Source organism: Aquarana catesbeiana, linkage group LG01 (genome assembly GCF_042186555.1).
Source record: "Aquarana catesbeiana isolate 2022-GZ linkage group LG01, ASM4218655v1, whole genome shotgun sequence".
Taxonomy (NCBI): Eukaryota; Metazoa; Chordata; class Amphibia; order Anura; family Ranidae; genus Aquarana; species Aquarana catesbeiana.
The window spans coordinates 273,507,088-273,529,464 of NC_133324.1; the positions used below are offsets into that span (position 1 = coordinate 273,507,088).

Sequence of the window (22,377 nt, forward strand, 5' to 3'; positions counted from 1 at the left end):
AAACTTTTGGCTATATGCCCACCTCCAGCACTGGACTCACTTATACCAATCAAGCAGGCAGAAGGAGGGGTGGAGGAGGGAGCATCCCTCCGGGCATTCCAAGCCCTTCAGTGCAGGCAGTGCTGGACAGCTGGGCTCACCATGACACCATCCACAATGCTACTTCCACATGCGGGCTCTCAGTGCTGCCGACGCAGCAGCTCCCACTCCAGCTCCTACCCCACAGCCTTCGGGGCCCGAGCATTCAAGCCACATGGGGCATAGGTATCGTTCTGCACAGCACGGCGCACCGCTGCCAGCCTGCCTCCCCTGTGTATCCATCACTCTCCGTGTCATCATGGAGCCCCCAATTTTGGGGCAGCATGGGCTCAAGGACCAGCTGCTTTTGAGAAAGTGCAGGGGCCCCCCATGCAGCTGGAGCTCCTGGGCAGTGTCCAGGTGTGCCCGCTCATTAAGCCAGCCCTGATTTAGTGTATACCAATTCTAATTGAAGCTGCTGCTATAGTGTAAGGTCAGAGAGCCCATAGGATGACAAAAAAAAATTAAACTCATTGCTGCTTCTATATCAAACATATGTATTAAATGAACATATACAAAAAAAAATATATAAAGTGCCTGTGTAATCATTAGTCCATCATTGTGCAATCATAGTTGAAAAGTCCATCCATGCAAACAAAGTGCCAAGCGTTTTTGACTCGTGCTTGTGAAGATTCAAGTGCCACTCTGTGCTAACATATAAAAGAGAGCCAGTCACAGGCGCCACCAGCTTCCAAAGACGCCCAGCGGGAGGGGCGAAACACGGCAAGCGGGGACAAGATAGAGACCTTATGTCTGCTGTAACACACGCTACGGCGGCGGTCAATCATTTTTTACATGCCCGAACAATTTGTAGTGCATTTGCTTTTTTTTTTTTTTCTTTAATGTAATCTTTATTTGAAAATGTTTGCATTATACAACATACAAAAGACATAAAACAAAACACACGTACAGAAAGAATCCTCGGTGTCGTACGCATTACTCAATTTAACTGGTTAGAGAAACAAGGGGAGGGGTGAGAGGAACTCAAAGGAACATCATGCTTCAACTGTATCATATGAACACTAACATCAATAAATTTCCCCATTCACTCCCCCCTGACATGACGCTAATGATGACTCAGACCCCCAAACATGGATAAGAAACTGGAAGTACCAAAAATAAAAGAACAAGGTAAAATTTAAAAATACCAAACAGAACAAAATAAACGAAACATATTAAGGCATCAAGTGAATTTGCTTTTAATATTTTCAATAAACCAAACAGTATTACACTTTATACATCTCTCTTCATTGGTATGCCCTATGCCTATACCATCATGATGCGAACCTTGTAATTGGAGGAGAAGGAAGGAGGTAGATTCATCCACTGGTGCAGGACAAAGACCATGCGGTTTTGAATCATATTCCTGGTGAGTAGGAACTCAGGAGGGGAGCACAGAGTGGCACTTGAATCTTCACAAGCAGTAGTCAAATACGTTTGGCACTTTGTTTGCATGGATGGACTTTTCACCTGTGATTGCACAATGATGGACTAATGATTACATAGGCACTTTATATATTTTTTGTATATGTTCATTTAATACATATATTTGATATAAAAGCAGCGCTAGGTTTAATATTGCTTACCTCCTTTTGGCAGTCCTAGCAAGCCAGTTGCTAATGGGGCACCTATTCAGGCATTCTCCCAAGCAAAGCTGTGTGTGTTCATAGGCACACACAATGCCAGCATGCCATACCCCTGCTCCCTCTCCACAGGAGTTTGGCTGGCAGGAAGAAGGGAGAGTGGTGCTAAAGCTGACACTGCGCCGGTACTGAGGAGCTGCGGGCAAGGAGTTTTTAGGTGAGGTCGCGGCTTCGGCCTAGTCTGCGAGGCCAGGCGCCGCAGACTAGGCCGAAGCCGCGGCCTCGCCTAAAAGCTCATGCCCGCAGCGCCTCAGGACCGGCGTGGTTTCCAAAGAAAATAAAAAAACTCGATTAGAATCGTGAATCGAGTTTTTTTTTAAGAAAATCTCCCAGCCCTAATATATATATATATATATATATATATATATATATATTATCTATATCTCCTATATTTAACTAATTTACATAGCAGTAACCAGCTCTCTATGGTGATTTGCAGGATATATAGGTTTTCTTCCCCTGAGGGAACTTTCAATCTAAATTCCCAACCACCGCGGATCACCCCCTTTTGGGACTATATACTGCAACTATATGACAGGCTTGTGGGTGATCAATTCCCCAAGTTGCCCCAAATCACTGTGCTGTCTTTGCTGCCAGGTTCATATAAATAATTTGTTTGATTAAACATTTCCTTAGTGCTGCTTGATCTCTAATATCCAGACATTGGCGACAAACTGAACCACTGTTGCTGACTGATTGGCCTGTAAAATGGACAGAATTGACCATCTGGAACACATGATAGCCTGGGAGGAAGACAGAACAGAGTCATACCGGCTCACGTGGACAGTATAGTTCCATTTTTGCTATTCCTCTAATTTTACATCCTTCATATCAGGCACGGCTTGAGTGTTTGGCTACTTCCTGGATCTCAATGTTTGTTTTCCTTCCCTTTTTTTTCCCTTCTTCTACTTTCCTGCCCCTTGCCTTCCATATCTATCCATGCTTCTTCCCCCTCATCAACGTGATGACAGCTTCATCATGCCCACACTACTCAGGACATTTTTTTTGAGAGGGGTCTCCCCTTGTTTATGCTTGTTTTTGAAACAATGCTGGGTTATCGCACATTGGATAAAACTTTGTGGTTTCTTACATGTATGATCTTGAATATCCTTCTCCTTCTCATGATTCTGTTATGCTATTTGGAATTACTGATATGTGCTATACTACTGTACTTTTAAATTTCCTTGCCTGTTCTGTTGCATTGTATACTTGGTTGTATTGTGTACGAATACTGTCTTTGACCTGTATGTTCTGAAACCTTAATAATCAAATTTCCAACCACAACACAGAATCATTTTGAATGAAATCCATTTAACCTACCAGTATATTTTTGTAAAGTATGAGGAAACAACAGAGAAATAACTCTGTGCAGAGTGTATTCATAGTAAGAATGGATTACCAAATCTTACTGCTAAAGGTTACACATTACAAATGGCAAATTCCACAATCCCATGTCAGCCTTTCCCAACCAAGTCATATTTGTGCTTTTGTTCCATATTGTGGGTTGATAGCTCCAATTTGACCATGCCTGTACACTCTTCTTCCTCTTTGTGTGTTGTCTGGCTTTTGGCCAGAAGCCCGTTTCACACTGATGCTTATCTGATGCGATCCCTAATTCATTGATTCACATGTTATCTGAACATATGTTGTTTTCTATGATGTCTGTTTACATCAATGCTTTTTTTAACCAGATGCTTTTGATCTGGTTAAAAAAAGGCTCCTGTGTGAGTTTAGTGCAGGTGCGGTACAAATGTAATCTCCAGCTACGCCCAGTCCCCTCAGATATCGCATCAATTTGCACCTGTCAAAACACAAATTGCACTGTGAAATCGCACTGTAAAATCTCATCAGTTCGCACCGCATCAGTGTGAACCAAGCCTAGATTCATCCACTGGTGCAGGACAAAGACCATGCGGTTTTGAATCATATTCCTGGTGAGTAGGAACTCAGGACGGGAGCACAGAGTGGCACTTGAATCTTCACAAGCAGAAGTCAAATACGTTTGGCACTTTGTTTGCATGGATGGACTTTTCACCTGTGATTGCACAATGATGGACTAATAATTACATAGGCACGTTATATATTTTTTGTATATGTTCATTTAATACATATATTTGATATAAAAGCAGCGCTAGGTTTAATATTGCTTACCTCCTTTTGGCAGTCCTAGCAAGCCAGTTGCTAATGGGGCACCTATTCAGGCATTCTCCCAAGCCAAGCTGTGTGGGTTCATAGGCACACACAATACCAGCATGCCATACCCCTGCTCCCTCTCCACAGGAGTTTGGCTGGCAGGAAGAAGGGAGAGTGGTGCTAAAGCTGGACAGCTTTGGATCGGTGAGAGCAGACAGGTAAGTGGATAGATAGATTGATAGCAGCGCAGCCATTGGCTCCCGCTGCTGTCAATCAAAATGGCGTGGGCACTGGGGGATGGGGCCGAGTCCTGCATTCGGCCTCTATGGATGCTGAATGCTGGACTCGGGAGCACGCCCGCAAGGTAAACTCCCGGTTACCATCTGATGTAGGGAGGAGCCTTGTGAGCCGCCGAGGGACCCCAGAAGACCAGGTTCGGGGCCACTCTGTGCAAAACGAGCTGCACAGTGGAGGTAAGTATGACATGTTTGTTATTAAAAAAAAAAAACAAAAAAAAACAAACCTTTAGAGTCACTTTAAAGATGGGGAGAGCAGTTAATAGGCCATTTTTTTTTACCTTAGAGTAGAGCTATAGGCACATTTTTATTTCCATTTTGGATCAAACAAGCGAGGGTTATAACCCCTATCAGATTTTTATTCACCATCTGTGTCCCATTGTGGAGATTTCCCTTCACTTCGTGTCCCATAGCCAAACAGGAAGTGTGAGGAAATCTCTGCAAATGAAGGGAATTCCTTGGGGATCCCCAGGTCACCAAAACTTGTTTCCCCATTGGAAGATTTCCTCTCTATTGCTTTTCTGCATTCTATGCATTAAGATAAAAAGCCTTCTGTGTGCAGCAGCCCCGCTCAGCCCTCTTAGGGTCTCATGTACACTGCTGCTGGTAAACGGACGTTCAGATGCAGTTTTTTTCAGCTGCCCCTGAACTCATCCAATTTTATCTTATGTGTACATGTACGCAGGTTTGTTTAATGTCGTTTTTAGGCAGTTGTGTTTAGAGGCTTTTCTTTGAAGGCAAAAAATTAGACGCCAAAGTTTCTGACGTTTCAGATGCCAAACACGTCTATACACAGCTAAACGCGTTACACCGCGTTTTCGATTAAAAGCATTTTTAAAGGTGCCCTATCTTTTTACATTACAAAACTTATACAATGATAGCAAATGATGAAAAGCCACTAAAAATATATATTTAAAAAACTTGTAATTGCTTGCAATGCTTCATAGACCATTTATATACTCCTAATGAGCCCATGATCCAATCCAATACACCACTAGCAGTGCTGTTAGCCTAAATCGAATTGGAATTTGACCTATATGTTGTTAAATTTCAACCAGATGACCCCACCATTGAGCTTCACCCCCGACTTGATCAAACATAGTTGCATGAAATTTAATATCTGGCTTTTTTAATTTCCTCACATGCTCATTATGGGATCCATGGTAAAAGCACCTAAATTCAGGTAGATACAAGTACACTGCTGCTTTCTCAGCTGCTGCTACTCACTCCGGTCTCACAGAATGGCTGAAATAGTTAAATAACACTGTTTTTTGTACTTTGGTAGGGTCTTATGATGTTATCTTAAATAAACGCTCCTAGACGCAAATGCGGCTAAACGGGGCGTTTTTAAACGCTGGTTTCAGGCTGTCAAAAAAAATTGTTAAAAAAAAAAAAATTGCTCAGAAGAGGTTGCTTCTTCGTCCCGTGTACAGTATAGTATTATTGATTTATGAGTTATATTTTGTTGTTGTTCTGCTTGAAAAGAGTAAAGAATGTGTTTCTTTACAGCTATTGTCCGCTGTGTTATTTATGTATGCACAATGTGTGTGTGTGTGTGTATATATATATATATATATATATATATATATATATATATACATATATACATATATATATATATATATATATATATATATATATATATATATATATATATATATATATATATATATATATATATATATATATATATATATATATATATTATAAAATATATATATATATAATTAATCGAAAAAATTGATTTAAATCTTGAATCGAGTTGCGAGGTCAAATCGATTCAAAATTTAAACAAATCGATTTTTTTAGATTTTTTTTTTTCACCGTGCCGGTCCTGAGGCGCTGCGGGCATGAGCTTTTAGGCAAGGCCGCGGCTTCGGCCTAGTCCGCGTCGTCTGGCCTCGCGGACTAGGCCGAAGCCATGGCCTCGCCTAAAAACTCATGCCCGCAGTGCCTCAAGACCGGCGCTGACACAGCGCCGGTCCTGAGGAGCTGCAGGCAAGGAGTTTTCAGGTGAGGCCGTGGCTTCGGCCTAGTCTGCGAGGCCAGACGCCGCGGACTAGGCCGAAGCCACGGCCTCGCCTAAAAGCTCATGCCCGCAGCGCCTCAGGACCGGCGCGGTTTCCAAAGAAAATAAAAACTCGATTCGAATCGTGAATCGAGTTTTTTTTAAGAGAATCGAAGATTTTTTTTTTTTTTTAAGAAAATCTCCCAGCCCTAATATATATATATATATATATATATATATATATATATATATATAATCTATATCTCCTATATTTAACTAATTTACATAGCAGTAACCAGCTCTCTATTGCAGGATATATAGGTTTCCTTCCCCTGAGGGAACTTTCAATCTAAATTCCCAACCACCGCGGATCACCCCCTTTTGGGACTATATACTGCAACTATATGACAGGCTTGTGGGTGATCAATTCCCCAAGTTGCCCCAAATCACTGTGCTGTCTTTGCTGCCAGGTTCATATAAATAATTAGTTTGATTAAACATTTCCTTAGTGCTGCTTGATCTCTAATATCCAGACATTGGCGACAAACTGAACCACTGTCGCTGACTGATTGGTCTGTAAAATGGACAGAATCGACCATCTGGAACACATGATAGCCTGGGAGGAAGACAGAACAGAGTCATACCGGCTCACATGGACAGTATGGTTCCATTTTTGCTATTCCTCTAATTTTACATCCTTCATATCAGGCACGGCTTGAGTGTTTGGCTACTTCCTGGATCTCAATGTTTGTTTTCCTTCCCTTTTTTTTTCCCTTCTTCTACTTTCCTGCCCCTTGCCTTCCATATCTATGCATGCTTCTTCCCCCTCATCAACGTGACGACAGCTTCATCATGCCCACACTACTCAGGACATTTTTTTTGAGAGGGGTCTCCCCTTGTTTACGCTTGTTTTTGAAACAATGCTGGGTTATCGCACATTGGATAAAACTTTGTGGTTTCTTACATGTATGATCTTGAATATTCTTCTCCTTCTCATGATTCTGTTATGCTATTTGGAATTACTGATATGTGCTATACTACTGTACTTTTAAATTTCCTTGCCTGTTCTGTTGCATTGTATACTTGGTTGTATTGTGTACGAATACTGTCTTTGACCTGTATGTTCTGAAACCTTAATAATCAAATTTCCAACCACAACACAGAATCATTTTGAATGAAATCCATTTAACCTACCAGTATATTTTTGTAAAGTATGAGGAAACAACGGAGAAATAACTCTGTGCAGAGTGTATTCATAGTAAGAATGGATTACCAAATCTTACTGCTAAAGTTTACACATTACAAATGGCAAATTCCACAATCCCATGTCAGCCTTTCCCAACCAAGTCATATTTGTGCTTTTGTTCCATATTGTGGGTTGATAGCTCCAATTTGACCATGCCTGTACACTCTTCTTCCTCTTTGTGTGTTGTCTGGCTTTTGGCCAGAAGCCCATTTCACACTGATGCTTGTCTGATGCAATCCCTAATTCATAGATTCACATGTTATCTGAACATATGTTGTTTTCTATGATGTCTGTTTACATCAATGCTTTTTTTAACCAGATGCTTTTGATCTGTTTAAAAAAAGGCTCCTGTGCGAGTTTAGTGCAGGTGCGGTACAAATTTAATCTCCAGCTACGCCCAGTCCCCTCAGATATCGCATCAATTTGCACCTGTCAAAACACAAATTGCACTGTGAAATCGCACTGTAAAATCTCATCAGTTCGCACCGCATCAGTGTGAACCAAGCCTAAGTCAGTTTGACATCAAGTCGAGACACCTCTGAGATCATTCAGAATTCATTGATGGATGCATTTGACCTGCAGGTGACTTATTTCTGACCTGTGTTTGACCTGCTTCAAGTGAGTTTGGCATTCCCAGAGTTGTATATTTGCAAAACCCACTTGAAGTGAACAAATGCCCCAATTATGGTCCTTTTGGTAGCCATGCCGTAATTATGGTCCTGTTAGATTTTATATGGTGAGTTTAGATCTTGAAAAGCTGGTGTTGTCTGTAGATCAGGCTTGGAAAATGAATATGATTAGAATAAGGCTTTATGTACACATAGCCTACTTTTACCGCCGGCCATGGGAAACCACAAAAAACACGGCAAAATCGCGCCACAATTTTACAGAGATTTTGCCACGTTTTGCGGCTGGCAGTCAAAACGTTCCTGTCCTGAATGCGTTTCTTCCATGTCCAGGAGAGGGTGGTTGAGGGTGGTTGAAGCTCCCCTAACCCGCAGCAGCTCCTAAACTCTGCTAAAAGTCTATGTGTACATTGACACATAGGCTTTCGTGGAGTTGAGTTTAGGAGCTTTGGCAAAAAAAACACCAAAAGCTCCTAAACTCAAGTTTAGAAGCTGTAGTGTACATAAAGCCAAAAGATCATATCAGTAGTTTTTAACGCCAAGATCTCAGAGTGTTTTTTGGCAGCAATATTTGTACCCTATTAGATACAGTAATTGTACTGGATTAGGGTTTAGGTGGTAAGTGTTCATGGTTTTGGTTTCAAAGTTTATTATAAGGAATATGTTTAAGGTTCAGGTAAGGCTTGGTTCACACTGGTACGACACGACTGTTGTACGACTGTCATCCTACTTTGCTCTGCGACATGGGTCCTACATTGGTCCTACTTCGGTCCTACTTCCATCTGACTTGAATGAACAGGATACGATTTTGCTCCAACTTTGACATAGTCCAAATTGTCCTTTGACCAATCAAAACAATCCCAGTGTGACATAAATCTCTTTTCCTGTTGCTGTAATCACCATGTCGGATGTCACAAGTCGGATGGTTAGGACAAGGATCCTGCTTTGATCTGAATTCAATGATATTGAATGGGCTGAAAATGGACCAAAGTAATGCAGGAACCTTTTCTAAAGTTGGACCAACTTGTGTTGAACCAGTTAAGACGGCTCTCATAGGGAACCATTGATTTATACACGTCATGCGGCATGTACTCCCAAAGATGGAGCATATGTCACACCAGTGTGAACCGGGCCTTAAGGACTATCTCACACTAGTGATTATTTAGATTTTGACAGATTGTTAAGACTCAGCTCACCTGTAGCATAGCTTAGCTTCTATCCAATCGATGTTGGTGCCTTTTTGAATTTGTCACTAACCCACATGACAACCTATTCCTGTAGCATATCTTGCTTGCTGCCCAAACCAGGCAGTTATCAGTTTGATAATGCTGCCTCACCAATTTTTGAAATTCTTCAAGAGATAACATCCATTAGGCCCCATTCACATGGGCTCCGTTCAGGTCCACCTGTCAGTTTTTTAGGTGGACCTGAACAGACGCTCCATACAGTTCTATGGAACGACGGATGTCAGCAGTGACATGTCCACTGACATCCGACCTGCTCCGATCCACTGAATCCAGATGGAAGGAAACCCTATTTTCCATCGGTCTCGGTTTTATTATTTTACTTTTTGCTGTAGACACTTAACATCCCTCTGCAGTACAGTGTTTGTTTCAGAGTTTTAGTAGTTACATTGTCTATGGCTATCTGCAGCAGTTCATGATAGTTGTATACAGCTTGTTCACTTGAGTTGCTTAATTGAATATTTTTATTGATTTTTAACCATTTGTTAAGGTCCAGTCATAGCCTGTGTAAAAAGTTGTACATAGTTGGATGTGTAGGTTTAATGATGCTTGTGTAAAATGTCAATAATAATTACTTAGACTGACGCGTATATTCTGTCTTCCCAGATTCTTTGAAATGATCATGCAAGTTTAGCAAGAAAGCAGATGTGGTAAGTCTTTTTTTTTATATATATTTTTTATGTTGTATAAGAAGTTATACTAAAAGGATTTTCCACCGTAATTAAAAATATATTCCACTAACTCAGATCCATCTTTGTACCCCCTTATAAGCAACAACACAGTGTTCATGCTGTTTTTTACATCATCTTGGAAAAAAAATCTTTACAAAGATAAATAGCAATGATATACATTAAATCTTTTTTTTTTTTTTTTTTTTTAGAAAAGCAGAGTTTTTCTTAAAGCTGAACTATAGGCATATATTAAAGACATATTACTACTGTAATTATTATGTTTTGCACTGTATTTATCTCAGTTTGACATTGTATAAGCCTCTTGCAGTCCCTGTACAGCAGTGATAGGAGGAAGCAGTGCAAGGAACAAGATCAGGTTCTGCTCAATGTTTAGCTCATAAGGCTGGATTTTCCCACATCCAATTCGCATGACAGGAGACTGTGACCGGCTCTCAATGGAGCTGGTTCACACAGCTCTGGGGCGGCCGCGGTCCGCATTGGAAAAGGAACCTGTGCATCTTTGGCTTAGTTTCGGGTGCGAATTCAGGCACAAATTTGAACCTGGTTCACACCTGAATCGGTGTACAGGGACGCACCGGACCTCCTGCTGGGACCCGCAGCTGCATCAGTGTAATCCCAGCCTAACTGTGCTGCTTTACCTTTCACTGTCCGGTTAACCACTTGCTGTCCGCCCCATAGCAGTTTTACTGCTACATGGCGGCAGCTGTGTGCCAGATCACGTATACAGTGGGGAGGGAAAGTATTCAGACCCCCTTAAATTTTTCACTCTTTGTTATATTGCAGCCATTTGCTAAAATCATTTAAGTTAATTTTTTTCCTCATTAATGTACACACAGCACCCCATATTGACAGAAAAATACAGAATTGTTGACATTTTTGCAGATTTATTAAAAAAGAAAAACTGAAATATCACATGGTCCTAAGTATTCAGACCCTTTGCTCAGTATTTAGTAGAAGCACCCTTTTGATCTAATACAGCCATGAGTCTTTTTGGGACAGATGCAACACGTTTTTCACACCTGGATTTGGGGATCCTCTGCCATTCCTCCTTGCAGATCCTCTCCAGTTCTGTCAGGTTGGATGGTAAACGTTGGTGGACAGCCATTTTTAGGTCTCTCCAGAGATACTCATATGGGTTAGGGCTCTGGCTGGGCCATTCATGAACAGTCACGGAGTTGTTGTGAAGCCACTCCTTTGTTATTTTAGCTGTGTGCTTAGGGTCATTGTCTTGTTGGAAGGTAAACCTTCGGCCCAGTCTGAGGTCCTGAGCACTCTGGAGAAGGTTTTCGTCCAGGATATCCCTGTACTTGGCCGCATTCATCTTTCCCTCGATTGCAACCAGTCGTCCTATCTCTGCAGCTGAAAAACACCCCCACAACATGATGCTGCCACCACCATGCTTCACTGTTGGGACTGTATTGGACAGGTGATGAGCAGTGCCTGGTTTTCTGCACACATACCGCTTAGAATTAAGGCCAAAAAGTTCTATCTTGGTCTCATCAGACCAGAGAATATTATTTCTCACCGTCGTGAAGTCCTTCATCAGGTATTTTTAGCAAACTCCATGCAGGCTTTCATGTGTCTTGCACTAAAGAGAGGCTTCCGTCGGGCCACTGTGCCATAAAGCCCCGACTGGTGGAGGGCTGCAGTGATGGTTGACTTTCTACAACTTTCTCCCATCTCCCGACTGCATCTCTGGAGCTCAGCCACAGTGATCTTTGGGTTCTTCTTTACCTCTCTCACCAAGGCTCTTCTCCCCTGATAGCTCAGTTTGGCCGGACGGTCAGATCTAGGAAGAGTTCTGGCCATCCCAAACATCTTCCATTTAAGGATTATAGAGGCCACTGTGCTCTTAGGTACCTTAAGAGCAGCAGGAATTTTTTTTGTAACCTTGGCCAGATCTGTGCCTTGCCACAATTCTGTCTCTGAGCTCTTCAGGCAGTTCCTTTGACCTCATGATTCTCATTTGCTCTGACATGCACTGTGAGCTGTAAGGTCTTATATAGACAGGTGTGTGGCTTTCCTAATCAAGTCTAATCAATATAATCAAACACAGCTGGACTCATATGAAGGTGTAGAACCATCTCAAGGATGATCAGAAGAAATGGACAGCACCTAAGTTAAATATATGAGTGCCACAGCAAAGGGTCTGAATACTTAGGACCATGTGATATTTCAGTTTTTCTTTTTTAATAAATCTGCAAAAATCTCAACAATTCTGTGTTTTTCTGTCAATATGGGGTGCTGTGTGTACATTAATGAGGGGAAAAAAATAACTTAAATGATTTTAGCAAATGGCTGCAATTTAACAAAGAGTGAAAAAATTAAGGGGGTCTGAATCCTTTCCATCCCCACTCTATATATACTTGATCCAGCTCTTCAGGGTACCGCCAATGCCTCGTTCCTGCTGTGATTATACACAGGCCCATCATGCATCGTGCGGTGATGTCATAAGGGGCAGGGTCACCGGATGACATCACCCGGTGACCACGCCCCACGCCTATATAAGTCGTTGTACACTGCGCACACTGCATTACAGTGGGAGAGAGCGTTGTGTCAACATCGGAAGAAGAGAAGAGGGAAGAAGTCGATGGTGAAGACCGGGCCAAGAAGGAAGAGACCCCCAAAATCCCCCGGAGCTGCCTAATAAATTACTTTAAAAACCTGTCTAGTTTGTTTTTTTTTATTGACACTTTTTTCCTAGGTGAATGGGTAGGGGTACGATGTACCCCATACTCATTTACATAGGGTGAGGGGCCGGGATCTGGGGGCCCCCTTATTAAAGTATAAGGATAAGCCCCCCGCCTGCAGACCCCGAAAACCAACGGCCAGGGTTGTCGGGAAGAGGGCCTTGTCCTCATCAATATGAGGACAAGGTGCTTTGGGGTGGGGGGGCCGCAGGGCACCCCCCTGCCCCAAAGTACCCACCCCCCATGTTGAGGGCATGCAGCCTGGTACGGTTCAGGAAGGGGGGGTGCTCACTCGTCCCCACCCCTTTTCCTGACCGGCTGGGCTGCGTGCTCAGATAAGGGTCTGGTATGGATTTTGGGGGGACCCCCACACCGTTTTTTAGGCGTAGGGAGTGCCCCTTTAAATCCATACCAGACCGAAGGGCCTGGTATGCTCTTGGAGGGGGAACCCATGCTGGTTTTTTATTTAAAATTTGGTGTGGCGTTCCCCCTCAAGATCATCACAGCACAAGTTCCATGCCAAAATCGGATCACGCAAGACAGCAATCCGACTTTGATCTGACTTCAATTAAGGTCAATGGGCTGAAGTAGGATCAAAGTCGGACCAAAGTAGTACTGGGAGCATTTTCAAAGTCGGACCAGTTAAGACAGCTCCCATAGGGAAACATTGATTTTCACACGTCATGCGACATGAGCTCCCAATGTCGGAGCGTTTGTCGCACCAGTGTGAACCCGGCCTGAATGGTCTATTCATTTCATCTTGTTTTTCATCAGGATTGCTTTACCATCAAACTAAAGGCATGTTTTTTTCTTTTTGGCTAGAGTAAGGGAGGGTTATAGCCCCTGTTAGGTTTTTTTTGCCCTCTGGATCCCACTGATGAGATTTCCCTTCACTTTCTATACCATTGACACAACAGAAAGTGAGAGGACATTTTTATTACATTGTCTACTCAAAACAAGCTATCCTTTTACTGATAATAGTGCATTTAATACAAAAAATGTTTTATTTCATTGTCTATTATTTGACTTCGTTTTTCTACAATATGTTATGCAAGTTTATGTTGTATGTGTTTTGTTGTATGTTGTCATGGTAGATTATATGGATTATATGTGCATTTACTTTGTATCTTAAAAAAAAAAAACTTTGAGCAAGTTTGCACTTACTTACTTGGTGGCCTCTAATGCCCTCTACCAGAATCCATGGCAAGCCACTTGCTTACCTGTGCCTTCTTTGATGAGTTGTTTGCTATGTGACCTCAGCTGTGCCACAGCTTTCTTTAGAAAATCCTCATTTAAACAGAGAAAAATGGGGGGAGGAGGGAAAGAAATTGGTAGGGACTACTCCAATAGAGTCCCCCCCTCTGCCACCCCCCGAAATAATTGGACTATTCCGGTACCTCATACAACAATACAAATGTGAGTAAACATTTTTAGATTTATTCAAAAATACATCGATTAATAAAACATCTATATAATCAAAATATAGATCTCACAAACAGTACAAGGTTACAATAACATATTAAAACTGCCCACAAAGGTGGTTGGAGGCTGTAATTAGAATACTTGGGACCGTGCCCTCAACAGTTTCGCGGATTGACCGCTTCTTCAGGAGGCGTCCAAGTGAATTCTCAAAAGATCAAATAGCTGCAGTTACATAGACAGTGAATGACAATAAATTTGTTAATGGAAATATAACATTGGAGTGTTAATACATTTCAAACAAATATAGATACAAATGCACTCACCAACCATTACCCAACCTGGGCTGGACAGTACTGTGAGACGCCCGAGGAGACGGGCGTTCCCCCGGGGGCGAGCACAGGGGTTTTTTTTACGGCAGGAAGCACTAATATGTGGAAACAATAATGTATATTTAGAAAGTAAAAGGCAGAATCAATTGTGGGTTTATAAGGGCCACCCAAGTGAAATAACTAATGGCAAACTCACTACAGTGGGGCGCCACATTGGGATTCATCATAAATTCAATCCGGATTATGTGAAATTCACTGTATTGGAGGTCATCCCAGAGGACCCCAGAGAGGGCGACTGGGACCGAGAAATCCTAAAAAGGGAATCTTACTGGATAGAACGATTGAATGCTCTTATCCCCCTGGGACTCAATGAGGCACATACTTCCAAGCACTTCTAGTAACAATAATAATGCATGATCTCCCTAGTCTAGCGGCTGCTCCCTGGTGGCATTCCCTCTATCAACACTATTTAATGGCTCCAATTTTTGTTTCTATCATTGGTAGTCCCCTTTTTTCCCACTCCCAATATTCAGCCACGATGGGTGGTCCCCTTTCAATGTCGTGAAAATATTGTATACAATGACTGGCTCTTTTTCTCTTTTGTTTATGTTTATATTTGTGCAATATATTCTGTAATGATTACAATGTTCCACTGGATTGTTTAACATCGATTGTGCTTATGCATTCAGAGTGGTCGACTAAATGTAATGCACGAACTGCTTGTTTGTATTCTTTTGTACTCTTGACATTAATTATACAATGCACTTGCCACCCATATGCGGTGTGAGGAGTTAATTCTCCCCCAGCGGCGGGCATGTGACTTTCCAGGCAGAGGATGGGCCTCCCTTCGGAGTGGGCCCTCCTCCTCTGCCTCCTTGGGCGGTACTATTCACCGCCGATTCAATGGGCTAGGCGCAGGCGTATACGGAGAAAGTCTGACCCAGAAGTTATGTTGCGGACGTCCTATCGCCGCACACCTTCCGGGTCGGGGGTATATAGGGCCACTGTTATGATGGCCTTATATCCACGGCAGGCACCCTGCCTAGGGTGTCACTCATGGAACTCTCATTTATCATCATTTTTTAACAATGGTGGGTGTTTTGAGTTGTTATCAGATACCCCTGAGGTGGAGGGTTGTTTAACCCCCTCTCTTCCTTCCTTTTCTTTCCCTCCTCCCCTCTCCGTCCTGTTGGACCTTTTCTCCCTTTTCCTCTCCCCCCCTTCTCTCTCCCCCCTTGTTTCCCCCTCCCCCTATTCCTCCCTCCCTCCCCCCCCCTTTTTCTATCCCCCCTCTCCCTTGGCCCTTCCCTGTTTGCCCCCCCTCCCCCCCTTCCCCCTCCCTTTTTTCCTTCCCCCCCTCTCGTTCCTTCCCCCTCCCTCTCCTCCCTTCCCCCCCACCCCCCACCCTCTTCCCTCCTTTTCCTCCTCCCCCTCCCCCCTGCCCCCCCTCTTCTCTTGCCTCCCTGGTCCCTCCTACCTTTCCCTCCCCCCTTTCTGTTTCTTCCCCACACTTCAAATCTAGTGTTATTTCACTTGGGTGGCCCTTATAAACCCACAGTTGAGTCCGCCTTTTACTTTCTAAATATACATTATTGTTTCCACATATTAGTGCTTCCTGCCGTAAAAAAAAACCCCGTGCTCGCGCCCGGGGGAACACCCGTCTCCTCGGGCGTCTCACAGTACCGTCCAGCCCAGGTTGGGTAATGGTTGGTGAGTGCATTTGTATCTATATTTATTTGAAATGTATTAACACTCCAATGTTATATTTCCGTTAACAAATGTATTGTCATTCACTGTCTATGTAACTGCAGCTATTTGATCTTTTGAGAATTCACTTGGACGCCTCCTGAAGAAGCGGTCAATCTGCGAAACTGTTAAGGGCACGGTCCCAAGTATTCTAATTACAGCCTCCAACCACCTTTGTAGGCAGTTTTAATATGTTATTGTAACCTTGTACTGTTTGTGAGATCTATATTTTGATGTATTTTTGAATAAATCTAAAAATTTTTACTCACATTTGTATTGTTTACCGGAATAGTCCAATTATTTCGGGGGGTGGCAGAGGGGGGGACTCTATTGGAGTAGTCCCTACCAATTTCTTTCCCTCCTCCCCCCATTTTTCTCTATTTAAATATCTATCAAGGATGAAGGTACCCAAAGTAATATTTACTTAGTATTATTGATATGGCAATCACTCCATCAGAAAATACTCATTGTCGAGCCCTTCTTCTCCCACACATGTGCCAAATTCTCCATTCATACCAGTGAAAAGTCCATGCTTCTCTCATCTCAGAGAAAAAATATGTGCAGATAATGAGGTCTGGGCAAACCCAAAACCAAGTTGTGAGCACCAGAAGTACACTAGGGCTGCATCTCCTATAATAAATAACCTTTTAACCACATTCCAAACAATCCTTATCAGTACACTGACAGAACATGGCAGAACCTCTTAACCCTCCTAAAGGGGTTGTAATCCCTCGCCTTTTTTCACCTTAATGCATTCTATGCATTAAGGTGAAAAAACTCCTGTGCTGCAGCAGCGCTCCCGAGCACCTCTTATACTTATCTGAGCCCCATAATTCCCACGACGGGAACAAGCACATCAGCTCTGGCCGGTGTCTCATGTCCTGATTGGATAGATTGATAGCAGCACAGCCATTGGCTCCCGCTGCTGTCAATCGAATGCAATGACACGGACGCCGGGGACAGAGCCGAGTCCTGCTGTCTCTGTCTATGGACGCAGCAGCAGGACACGGGAGTGCGCCACGGGTGTCCACGAAGGGGAGCGCTTCTCTGACGGGGCACTCGAGAAGAGGAGGAGCCAGGAGCACCGCGGAGGGACCCCAGAAGAGGAGGATCGGGGCCACTCTGTGCAAAACCAACTGCACAGCGGAGGTAAGTATGACATGTTTGTTATTTAATTTTTTTTTTTAAACAGAACCTTTACAACCACTTTAACCAACATCAGGACAGACCCTGGAAAAACAGATAACCTTTTGATTTAACCCACCATAAACCACAATAATTGGACCTAAGCAATTAAGGTTTTTTGCATCTGAAGTCTGGTGTTTTAATAGCTACCATAAAACATTCCTGTTTCCAGGCTTTAGGCTCCACTCACACCAATGCGTTTTTTCATGCTCTTTGCTCTCTGCAGAAATGCAGGACATTATTTTTAACATGGGTTCCTATGGAACACGTTCACATCAATGCATTTTTGTGCCTCTGCGTTTTTGGAAAGGGTCAGGGACTTTTTTAAATACAAAACTGTGTTTTTTTTGCTTTTTAGGTTCAATAGACTTTAATAGAGAAGCTGCAGAAAAGCATGTAGGGCGTTTTTTACCGTGTTTTTGCAGCAATTTGCGTTATTATATCTGCCCAAGAACAACTTTGCCTAAAAAAAAAAAAAAAGCATAAAAAAACTTAAAAGCGCGGTAAAATCACTGTAAAAAACGCAAAAAGCACTGCAGAAACACTCAAAAGCAACATGCATAGGTGTGAATGGAGCCTAATGGAGAAGTACAGCCAAAGCTAGTTTAGCTGTACTTCTCCTGTAGATCACAGGAATGCAGTTCATTCTGCACTCCTGTGACCCGTTTTCAGCAGACAGACAAGGATCATGACCATATGGTTAGGTTCTGCCCACATGCCTGGACTGGCACCCCACTCTGCCTCTCAGCGAGCCATTGAGAGCCTGAGCTGGCTGCTCCCACCCCCTCCTCAGCTTAGCACTCCAGTGAGTGCAGGGGGGGGGAGCAGAGAGCCAGTGACTAACAGTCACCGGCTCTCTGCTCACGGAGGTGTGAGAACCGAGCAATCGGCAGTGTTTGATTTGATTGCTCGGTTCTCAGTGTTAAGTAAGTATGATTCACAAAAAAAAAAAAAAAAGTGAATTCCATACTTCTCTTTTAAGTAATTAGAAACCTTAAACAGATGGCTAATAGCATCAGGCTGACTTTATTGACCTATCATAAAATAGTCTCGCTTGTAGAAAAGCAAAATACACATTCCTGGCTGGTTATTCCTACCCATAGATTCAAAACATGTATGGTATACCTATATCAACTAATTACCAGCATTGTAAGCCCAAACACAACTATATTCGAAGGTATTGGGGGTGAGTTCGGCACATTTAATATCCTAGGTGAAATAGGCATCTGATACCCATCATATTTGTATTCCTTTAAAATCCCACACTGGATGATAATAAACTGGTTACCAGAATGTAACCTGTAGGTATTTGAAGATATTAATACATGTAGCAAACGGTATTGGAGGGAGGGGCAATGGCATGATCATAAACAATGTGACATCCTGGCCAATCCTTAGATCCCTTGATTGGTCAGATAATTTCTGCCCACACCCTCCAAAAGAGACCAGAATAGAGAGAGGGGCAATGGCATGATCATAAACAATGTGACATCCTGGCCAATCCTTAGATCCCTTGATTGGTCAGATAATTTCTGTCCACACCCTCCAAAAGGGACCAGAATAGAGAGACTGCATCAGCAGGCTGGAGATCTCCTTTACCATCAAATGAAGAATATCAGCCAAGATGTATTATATCAGAGCCAACACTGACCCCTATTATGCCTATATACTGGACTTTGTTAAGTACTTTCATTGTTAATCCCTTTTTTTGCTTTCTGCTTCCTTATTGTCTCTTTTCCTTTGTAATACCCTTTTTCTGTAATTTTTTTCCCACCATTTTAACTTTTGTTTTATTAAACAATATTTTTAAATCGTTAATATTATCTGTAATGCATTAAGACAAAACTTAAAGAATCCCTGTCTCTTTGAAGAGTGCTACTATCTGGTAAATCTCTGAAATATTCCTGTCTGTTGTGACAGTGTGAATTAAAGACATTTATTAAAGGTCACAAATGTTAATGTAGACATTGTGAAGGTTTATAGTCCAATAAAATATCTGGGGGCAGCGTAACAGGTTGACTGTGTGTTAACTAAACTAAGTGTCATTTGTTCTCACCACCTATATTGTGGTCCCATGAGCTGAAAAATCTTTGTGCAGGGTGACAGCGTGGTGTGAGTGTGACCAGTCCTTTGTCACCTGTTGGTGAAAGTGGCTGGGATCTGACACCGCGTTCATTACAATTACAGTATAGTGAAATAGGTTTTTTTCCACCTGATGATGATCTACATATAGCAGTCATTTTGATTCTAGCTGCTATTTTTCTCAAGTTGCTTAAATGTTTAAATGTTGCTTAAGTGCTTAAATCAGCTGTATAATAAGTTGCCATGTGCAACAGCTCCACTTAATAAATTGGCCTGATAAAGTGTCATTGTTTGCTATTGTGCGGTACTTAGATGAATCACTGTTTTGATCTGTGTTGGTGTATATAGTTTCAGCCTGGTTCAATATTGATGCTTAAATAACTTGTATCTTTGAGCTACTGTGATTACTGAGTAGAAACCCTATACTTATCAATTATAAAATGACAACCCTATCAGTCTAAGGAGTCTGAACATAGCACTATTTTTACTGTATGTCTTCATTGTGCCATATGGAGAGCATTATGTAAATGTTGTCTTTTCTTTTAATACGTAACTCATAAAAGTTATAGTTGATGGAAATGTTCTCAGTTCAGCTTCCCTTTTAGTAATATACAGTGAACACTATTTTTGTAGAAACCTCTGATGACTTTTTTCTTGTAGAACATCATCAGAAAATAAAAGTATGCAGCTGTAGGTTGAGTGCTTTGATAAAAACTTACAGGTGACCTAGAATATCCTCCAAGGTTACTGCAAAGGTTTCCATCTATTTAATTCATAGCTGTCCTTTACATCATTTACAGCAGTGTAAAAAATATTATGGCTAACCATATATAGCTCCTTGGAGAGAGTTAGCAGTAGAAGACTATTCTTGGTACTCATTCAATTACAAACCCAACCACAAGAGAGGATGGTCATGGTGTTCAGTGTTTCTGAAAGTATCACTAACTGGTCAAGTTTTCTTTTATTTTCCAGAGACAATGTAATTGAAATCACTGGCTTAGGTCTCAATGCAATCTGCTGTACCACTGCAGTTTTTTTCAGACCTGTGCCAAACATTCATCCTTTCTTATGGCATGGTTTGCTATCCATTACTGGAGCCCCACTTCTGCTCTGTAAATGTTTGCACTCGTTGAAGGCTGTAAGGACTTTAAACCTCAGTTTCTATGGTCAGTTCTGTTTATAGGCTTAAATAATAGAACTTATTGTGGGCTAAGTGGCTAAAAGTACACGTACACTTATATTGGGGTAGGACCTCTACCAATTTTCATTATAGTGTTCCGAGGTGGTGTACAAAGCCACTTTTAATCATACTAAATACATATGAAAGCTGTCAGGTAGATTTAGGGCCCGTGCACATGAGTGTAAATAAAATATGCCTATCAATGCTGGATCTTGCTGCCAGCTTCTGACAGCAAGATCTTGCTGCCAGAAGCTGGCAGGAAGATCCTCCATTTAATTTTGTCTGTTACTGTATATTGTACACAAGTAAACGTTTCTATAATGTTTACATGCATAAAGGTACAGTGCAGATGTGTACTATTCCTTGCTAGAATGCTAGGCATGCATCTTTATAGGGTGGGTTGGAAATAGAGTCCTATTAGAGGAATTAATTGTATGTTTGAACTGAAATGTATTTAATTTGTGATTTACCATGGCTTGTCGTCAAGAAAATATCCTTTCTTAGAATTTCAAATAAAAGAGGACAGCACTCAAGCTAGTGAGCTCTATCGGAAAGCCCACAGCAGGGAACACTATTTTAATGCCAGCAGCTCCCGCACCAGGGCCTTTAATACATTACACAATCCATCCTGTATAGTCAATATCTGAGAGTGAAACATTATTGTTCGGATGATACCACCATTCCAAAGGAAGATAATTCCCTAAGCGAGATTACTAGAGAGAGGGTATAGCAAAAAATAAAGAAAATTCCTTAAAGAAAGCAAATCAGAGAGCCAATGGTCACAAATGTGACTGTCTTTTATTTGCAAAGAAAGATAGGAAATATAGTTACATTTGTAACCAGATTACACAGGACAACATAACAAAGCAAGATGTACTGGCATTTCTTGACGGCAGATCCACAGGTAGCCTGTTTCATTAGACAAACACCTGAAATTGTGTTTCGTATCTTTCATAGGGCAACAGCTCTGAGAGACAAAGTCATTCATAGTCAATACAGGGGAAACCTGAGGAAGGACACATGTACAGTTAAAGGCACTTTGAAATGTGGCAATATTTCCATACTGTAGGTTTATGAATAATCAGAAGAGAATTATTTTGCCTAATGGTAATTTTTTTTTGTCCAAACCTTTTTGTCATCATTTGGTATCATTTAACCACTTAGATGCCATTGTTGTGGCTTCTATGTGGACAAAACTAAACATGAGTTCTGGAAAAGGATGTATGATCACATCAACCCTACAGAGATCAGTGACCTGAGTTCCCCTATAGGCAGACATGCAGCAAAGTACCGCAATTGTCAGCCATCGTTTTTAAGGTTTCTTGCCCTAGGCTAAGTGGACCCTGGTTGATTGGGACAAAAGAATCGTAAAAGTTGAAATGAGTTGGATTTATTTCCTCAGGGCTTCTGCCTACATTGGGCTGAATGAGTCTACCTCATAGACGTGCACACAGGGTGTGCCTGGGAACACCCTAATCACCCTGCATGTTACCAATCCCCCCTGCTTCCCGTCTCCCCCCCCCACACACACAGCAGTGCTGCCAGCTTCCCTCCTCTCCTCTCAGAAGTGGGGAAGGGGCTAGTAAATATTTTATTAACCAGCCTTTATTTTCTGAATGAACACAGTGAGTGATCTGTACCGATCGCTCCTGTCTTCATTCTTAATTGAAGCATAGTAAACTATGTTTACTGCAGGCTGCAGAGAAAGGGGCTGGGGAATCTCTGTCCTCAGTCTTAAAAGTGGGTCATCAGGGGTCTGTTTAGACCCTTGATATTT

The 22,377-nt window shown here is 42.1% G+C and overlaps 1 protein-coding gene across 3 annotated transcripts in view; it reads left to right on the plus strand.

Annotated features, from left to right (window-relative positions):
- The window catches only part of ARVCF (ARVCF delta catenin family member), a 1,066,482-nt gene that overhangs the window by 219,158 nt on the left and 824,947 nt on the right, over positions 1 to 22,377 (plus strand). For all 3 annotated transcript variants that reach the window (XM_073628741.1, XM_073628759.1, XM_073628766.1), the window contains exon 2: positions 9,881 to 9,924. The gene's annotated coding sequence lies outside the window, so the exon portion shown is untranslated. The remainder of the gene's footprint in view (positions 1 to 9,880; positions 9,925 to 22,377) is intronic.